General features: G+C 46.2%; 1 non-coding gene across 1 annotated transcript; it reads right to left on the bottom strand.

Annotated features, from left to right (window-relative positions):
- Nucleotides 1-7,270: 7,270 nt before the first annotated feature.
- trnal-uaa (transfer RNA leucine (anticodon UAA)) lies at nt 7,271-7,353 on the bottom strand. The gene has a single exon. It is a non-coding gene; the product is annotated as a tRNA-Leu (tRNA).
- Between the last annotated feature and the right edge of the window lie 565 nt (nt 7,354-7,918).

Genomic DNA, 7,918 nt, shown 5'->3' on the forward strand with positions numbered 1-7,918 from the left:
CTTCGGAGATGGTGAAGTTACCTCCCCGCAGCAGAATACCCAGGCCGGAGGAACGGCAGTCATTACCCCCCGACCAGATCGATGGCCCGTGGGACCACCATCGCGACCACTGCCTGTCGGTGCTGAGGTGTGGTATTCCACACTCCTGCAGAAACAGTATGTCAGCTTTGACCTTGGCAAGGTAATCCAAGGTTGAAACACATCACGTAGTCGATTTAATGCTACGCACATTAATGGAAGCAATTCCAATACCCATTTTTAACTAAAAATTAGTTGTTGCTTCCCATACCATTTGTCCTCGCTAGTCCCAGTCCTTCCCCTTCGGGATGTTCCTGCATACCCATCGTGTGCGCAAGCAGTTTCACGTTGGTTGGGCTCAGAAACCCCTCCTGATTTTTCATGCAGGGTTTGTGCCGCTCGGGTGACATCGGGGGGGTCTTGTAGGCAGAGAGCATTGGGTTGTCCTCAGCTGCTTCCATCTGTTCCTCCTCGAAAACATCACAGCTCCCGGTCTCCCGGAGCTCAGGTGCGCCAGACGTGTCTTTGCTCCCGGTGTCCCGGAGCTGAGATGCGTTGGCCACGTCGTTACGTGTGGGGAATTGGGGTTGGGGCACGCCGGGCCCATCACAGCTTCCAGTGCCCGGGGGCTGGGATGCTTTATCATCCATCTCGGAGTTCTGCCGCCTCTATTGAAAAGGCTGTCGTTCCAGCATTTCCCCGTCCAGTGAAGAGGAGTTGTTGCAGTCTGATTCAGAAGAGAGCCTCCTCTTGCCACTGGTTTGGGTGGTGGCTTTGGGATGTTTTTTCTTTGTGGTTTTCCTCTGGACCACTTGCCACTGACCTGTTTGTCCAATTGCTGCCTCCTCCTCCATTGATTCTGTCTGTGGAGGAGGGGTTTCCGGGCGCTGGGTAGGCGCCTCCCCTTCCTTCTCAGGTTGAAGTGCCTCACTGCGGAGAAGGTTGCTGGTCTCCTTTCGAACAGCGGACGCCTTCGTCGAACCTTCGCCCGGCCATTCCTTGGACCTTGCCGCCTGAGCATAGCTGAGACAACGTTTGGGGCAGGTCTTGTAGAGATGGCCTGCCACACCGCACAAGTTGCAACGCTTAGTCTGCTTACAGTCCTTGCTCTGATGGCCTTCCTCCTTGCAGTTCTTGCAAACAACCGTGCTGCAGTTGGCTGCCATGTGACCAGATTTGCCACAGGTGCGGCAAACTCTGAGCTGCCCAGCGTAGACCAAGAAGCCTCGACTTCCCCCGATAGTGAAGCTGGAGGGAGGGTGGATGATGGCTCCACTGGGATCTACCTTCAAGGTCACCTTGACCTGCCGCTTGCTGGTCCAGATCCCAAAGGGGTCCTTGACATCAGTGCTGCTGCCGGCCACCTCGACGTACCTGGCGAGAAAGGTGAGTACATCCACCACAGGAACATGGGGGTTGTAGAGGTGAATCGTCACTACCCGGTCCCGTTGAGATGGAAGCGTGAAGAGCGGCTCCGCTGTGTGGATCGACAGTGGCGCCCGGTCCCCTTTCTCCTTGAACGCCTTCAGGAACTTGATGCATCCCGCCACGTTCCGGAACGTCACATCGAAGTATCCACTGCTGGGGAAATCCTGCAGGCAGAAGACTTCCGTCGCTTGAAATCCGCAGCAATCGAAGAGAATTTTCTTGATGAAGAAGGTGCGGTCGACCGGTGCATCTCCTTCCTTGTCCTTCACGACCACCCGAACGGTGTTGCGCACTCCCTGGCCCGAAGCTCGAAAATTGGTTATAGCCATTTTACTCAAAGCTTCCCCAGGATCAAAAGGCAATGATCATGGTCTCTTCTCAATCAAATAAGCACTGATAAGAACAGATACTGCACTTGATCTTAGCCACAATACATTACAAAACAGTTTCAAACAGCACCAAGTCAAAAATTACAAACAGTGCAAAGGAGGTCCGTTTGCTTCAATACAATCATGAGTTGCCTCACAATCCTTCCGTTTCACATTTGTCGTGCTAGATACATTTTTACATTTTGCAGCAGACAAAATTTTCCCGATACAGTTAGAGGGGTTTCCCATGGATCAAGCTCCTCAGTTCAGCTTGGTGGGGGGACCTTACACAGTGGTCTTTCCCCATTGAGCCTTTGCTGTGGCTGCCCCAAGCTTTAGTGCGTCCCTCAGCCCGTAGTCCTGGACCTTGGAATGAGCCAGTCTGCAACTTACGGTCGTGGACAACTCTTTGCGCTGGAAGACCAGCAAGTTTCGGGCAGACCAAAGGGCGTCTTTCACCAAATTGATAGTCCTCCAGCAGCAGTTGATGTTTGTCTTGGTGTGCGTCCCTGCGAACAGCCCGTAGAGCACAGACTCCTGTGTTACAGAGCTGCTTGGCATGAATCTCGACAAAAACCACTGCATCTCTTTTGGCAGCATCTGTGGAGAGAGAAGCAGAGTTAACATTTCAGGTCAATGACCCTTCTTCAGAACTGATCCCCCATCATAGTAAATAGTTCAGAATTAGATTCAGAACCTTATATGGAACAGTCTCTTTGCATCCCTTGTTGGAGGCTCAAATCTCTCTGCACCAGCCAGCTAGCCATGTGACTAAAACATTTGTGTATTAGAAGACCACTGCTGGATCCCCCATTAGTTCAACATTGTCTGTTACCATGGAAATATATTTCCAGTAAGAGATTGCAATTTTTAAACTTTTAATGTTCATATGACAAAATAATGTGTGCCGCATTCTTGGCAGGTGGGGGATTTGCCTGACAATATTAAATTTTGTTCTATTCAATACAGCTGTGATGAACTTTGACCTTTTCTGCCTTTTATAAACAGTATTTGAAGGGTCTCGGTAACAATGTTCAGTGTTGATGAGAGTGGGGTCTGGGTGAGCAGCTGCTGAGTGTGACAGGGTCAGGACTGTAAGCAGGAAGTTCTCTGACAGTCTCTCTCTCTCTGTGATGGGTTGAGTTGATTGACAACTGGCAGCTGTTGGCATTTCGATAAATGAAGTTCCCTCCAACCATTTTTTTTGACTGACAGTGTAGTATAAGGATGTAAAGGACTAATTCCTATGATGGGGGAATCAACCCCTCCCACTGTCAGAGTGATGATGTAACATGAGATGAGGTTTGGGAGAAGAGAGAGCAGCACCAAGGATGCCAGCTTAGGAGGCTTGATGAGTGTGTATATAGTAGTGTGTAAATTAGAAAAGAGTTCTTAGTTCTTTCAGCAAAACATATCGAGAAACTCACAATTTTATTATTCAGGAGTCAGAACACAGATATTAACTCTGAGTGGCAGTTCTAGTTTCATTTACCAAAAAGAAATAAAGAATAATATTGCTCACTGATTGAAATCCCCCAGTGAGGAGACAGTTAAACAGGTGATCTGTTGGGGTCTCCTTCGATCCAAGGTTTCGACAGCATTTAATCTCCCTTTTTGGTGAAATTCTCTGTTATTTGCAACTTTTTTTTTATCCAGCTTTGATGGGCGAGTGAAAAAGCTGAAAAAAAGTGAACAGTTCCATCCTTTCTTTTCTTCCTTCTTCCAGTTTCTCTTTTCTGTCCCAGATCAATATAATGATGAGAATCCCAAATTAATCTGCTGTTTCTGGTGCTTTATCCATTCCAATCAAAATTCAACATTCCAATCAAATCTATCTGTTATTCCACAGTGTCTCTCCATGTGTTTTATTCTGTTGTATTCTCTCACAGTCTGTTTGATGATCAATGTTGCATCTCACTCTGTGTTCTGGTGAAGATCAGAAGCAGTGATATCTGTTTTCACTACACGCCAAGTCTTCCTGAGGCTGTGCCTCGCTGATCATGTGGAGTTAGGAACATAGCAACATAGGAGCAGGAGTCGGCCATTCAGCCCATTGAGCCTGCCCCGCCATTTAATGTAATCATGGCTGATCATCCACTTCAATATACTTTTCCCCACACTTTCCTCATATTCCCTTATGTCATTTGTATTTAGAAATCTGTCAGTCTCTGCTTTAAACATACTTAATGACTGAGCTTCCACAGCCCTCTGGCATAGAGAATTCCAAAGATTCACAATCTCTGAGTAAAGAAATTTCTCCTCACCTCTATCCAGTGTGGCTTCCCCCTTATTTTGAAATGGTGTCACATGGATCTAGACTCCCCAACCAGGGGAAACATCTTGGCTGCATCTCCCCTGTCTATCCTTTAAGTATTTTGTTGGTTTCAATGAGATCACTTCTCATTCTATGAAACTCTAGAGAATACAGCCCCAGTCTCTCTTCCTCGGATAGTTCCACTAAGCTGGGAACAAGTCTGATGAACCTTCGTTGAACTCCTTCTATGGCAATAATATTCTTCCTGAGGTAAGGGAAGCAAGTGCAGTCTAACCACGGTTCTATAAAACTGAAGAAAGAATTCACTGCTCCTGTGCTCAAATCCTCTTGCGATAAAGGCTAACAAACTATTAGCCTTCTTAATTGCATGCTAGATTTCAGTGACTTATTGAAAAGGACATCCAGGTCACCCTTATATTCTATACCTCAGCTATTAAAAGGAAAGGATTCCATATACCTGCTGATCCACCTTATTGACCTGTCCTGCTACCTTCAGGGATCTGTGGACATTCACTCCAATGTCCCTCAATTACTCCACACCGTTCAGTGTCCTCCCATTAATCATGTGTTCCTTTTCTTTTTTTAACCTTTTAAGTGTCCAATTTGAATTCCATTTGCCACTTTTCTGCCCACCTGACCAGTCTCGACCAGTCTATTGATATCTTCTTGCAGTAGACAGTTATTCTCCTCACTATCAACCAACCGGCCAATTTTCATGTCATCTGCAAACTTCTTGATTATGTCCAAGGGTCACTGACCAGAAACATTAAATCTGTTTCTCTCTCCACAGATGCCACCAGACCTGCTGAGCATTTCCAGCATTTCTTGTTTTTATTTAAGATTTCCAGCATCCGCAGTATTTTGTTTTTATGTCAATTCTTCTCTCTCTTGGCTCTTCACCGCTGCTCGCAAATGCCTCCAGTTCAGTGAAAAAAAAAGACTGTGTGCTGTGGGACACATTAAAGCTTGGGGAAGCCACCATGGCGTCTCAATGGGAAAGGCTACAGTCTCAGGCCATAGTACAGTGAGGGGCTGGAACCCGTGTAAAACCCCTCAGGCTGTTTGCACCAGAGAATGTTTGATGTGTAATGTAAATACTGTAAATATAACCGGTGCAGGCAGGGATAGTGAGATACCTCATGTACATTATTGAATGAAACTGATCAGTATTGTACATTATGTAATATTAAATTTGAACTGCTTTGCAATGTAATTGCACAAATTTTATGAATAAAATACATTTTGTGCAAAAGAAAGCAGCTTTCCTGTCAACACACACCTTGTCTCAGGGCACAACTTTCCTGCGATCTTGTCACACCCAACTTCGCTCTGTATTCGTTCCTTTTACAGAGTGGAAGCTGATATTTGTCCCGTTTTAAATTGCTGAACCGGACCTTCCTCCCGCCGCTTACAGTTAACAGATTGACAAATGAAAATCATTCCTAAAATAGCACCAGGATTTTATGATGGAAAATACAGTAAAACAGAACATAAAATGAGAGATCATAAAATTGTTGCCTGAAAATTGAAATTTTCCATCACTTCAATTCCTTCCTGCTCTGGAATTGCCGGGCTTTTTCCAATTGGAAAATTTCAGCCAATGAGAACTTCTATTTAATTTATGTGACACTCCGATTGGTTAAGAATTGGATTGAGAAGAGGATGACCAATCAGAGACAGAGTCAAACTGCGGGGATTCCAGGCCTCCAGTAACTGAGCTGAAACTGTTCAGATTGACAAACCCTGGCAGCAGCTTCACACATTGGACACTTCACACTTCACAAGGGCTGGTGTGAGAGAAGCTTCAGATCCTGTCATTCCTCTCTGACTCATTATTCATCTAGAACCAAACAATTAGTAAATGTGAAGCAGTGAAGAGACTTTTCACTCTCACTGCAGAATGTGTCATCTGGGGAAATATGGAACTATTACATTCGGAGATTCCAGCTACATTCCTCCCTGAACAAATCCATTCCTAACATTCCCGATCACAGCCTATCCCAGCTCCTGTTGTCACCCGACTCCATCTGAATTGGAGAAACTCAGGTGTTGGGGTTTGAGTTGTGAGGTGGGGTTTCTCCGCCAGTGTTACTGTCTCACAAACTCACCCCCTGAATTTGTGAACTGAGACTGCACCGAACACATCTCCAGTTAGAGTGAGGGCCGGACATCCTTCTGTTTTATTACAGAGAGTGGGGAAAGGGCTGGGTGGAGGGAATGTCAGGGAGTCACCAGGGATCCTCGATTTACTCCAAATCATTTCCATGTGGAATCTGCAGACGGGGCCGGGACAGGGATCATTTGATCAGGGGATCAGCTCTTTCCTGAGAGATGTGGGTGGCTCTGAGAAGAGCCTTTGTGTTCAGATGTTTACAAGTTTCCCGCTCTCTTTCACTTCTTTCCAGACCCTGCTTTCTGAGCCTTCGCTGCTTTCGGCTTGACCTTGCTCTTCCATGTCTGCACTTTCTTCAGCGCCTTTCCGCCCGCCGCATTCTTGCCTTTTTTGACCTTCTTCGCAGGAGACGTTTTCTGAAGCGTTGCTTTCTTCACCGCCTTATTTGGCATTGCCGCCGCCTTGCTGCTCGTTTTCTTGGCTGTTACTTTCTTTGTTGTCACTTTCTTGTCTGCTGATTTCTTCACTAAAGATTTCTTGTCTGCTGGTTTCTTCACTAAAGATTTCTTGTCTGCTGCTTTCTTCACCTTCTTTCCCACTTTTTCCTGGGTTTTCCTTCTTGCTGATTTTGAAGGAGGCGGAGGCTCCCTGTCCCTTGCTCTGCACCAGGGAGCCATTGTTCACATTCCTCTTGATACTTTGCTTGATCTGGGTCTTGAGCTTCTCCTGAGCGGTGGTAGACCTGCAAGGAATCAACTACCAGCTAGCGTATAAAGCGAGACCAAGGCTCAGGGCCTTCAGTTACCTGGAGGGGAGTCGGAGAGGCAGCGGATCCTGTGAGGAACCACAATCCAGGAAGGATGAGAAGGTCATTGTCAGGGTACAGAGGAGATTAAGTTAAAGATTTACCAGTTTATAAGCAAGTGCAGAGCCAAGGAACGGTGCTGAGGCAGATCAAATAAGAGGAAGCTGTGATCAGTTGGAAGGCAAGAGTGATTAAATGACAGAAGAGATGATGGTGCAAGGCAAAAGTCAGGGAAAGAATAAGTAACATTTTGTAAGCACAGATAGCAGGAGTGGGGTTTGAACCCACGCAGACACATGTCTATCGGATCTTAAGTCCAATGCCTTAACCACACGGCCATCCTGGTACATTAACCCACCACTGAAAATGAAATTTAATGTGATCCGGGTGCCATTTGGCCTTTTACAATATAAAGTTATGAAACCTCTCCCATGCTAAATTGGACCCTTCATTATTTATGAACCTCAATCGGATCACCCCTCAGTCTAGGTTTCTCGAAAGTGTAGGGTCCCAACTCTTTTAGTCTAACTTGATAACCAAGATGTCTTATACTGGGAATTAGTCGAATGTCTCTCCCCTGTACCCTTTCCAAAGCCTCAATATCACCCATCATGTGAGGAGACCAAGACTGGATGCAATATTCCAAGTGAGTCCTGACCAATGTTTCATAAAAGGACAAATTCGGGACATCTCAGATACTGAAGGAGTCCGTGTCCAGAAGCAGCAAGACCTGGACAACATTCAGACTTGGGCTGCTAAGTGGCAAGTAACAGTCACACCACATAAGTGCCAGGCAATGACCATCTCCAACAAGAGAGCATGTAACCATTTCCCTTTGACGTTCAACAGCATTACCATCGCTGAATCCCCCCACCATCAACATCCTGGGGGTTCCCATTGACAGAAGCTGA

This window comes from Heterodontus francisci, unplaced genomic scaffold, assembly GCF_036365525.1.
Source record: "Heterodontus francisci isolate sHetFra1 unplaced genomic scaffold, sHetFra1.hap1 HAP1_SCAFFOLD_43, whole genome shotgun sequence".
NCBI lineage: Eukaryota > Metazoa > Chordata > Chondrichthyes > Heterodontiformes > Heterodontidae > Heterodontus > Heterodontus francisci.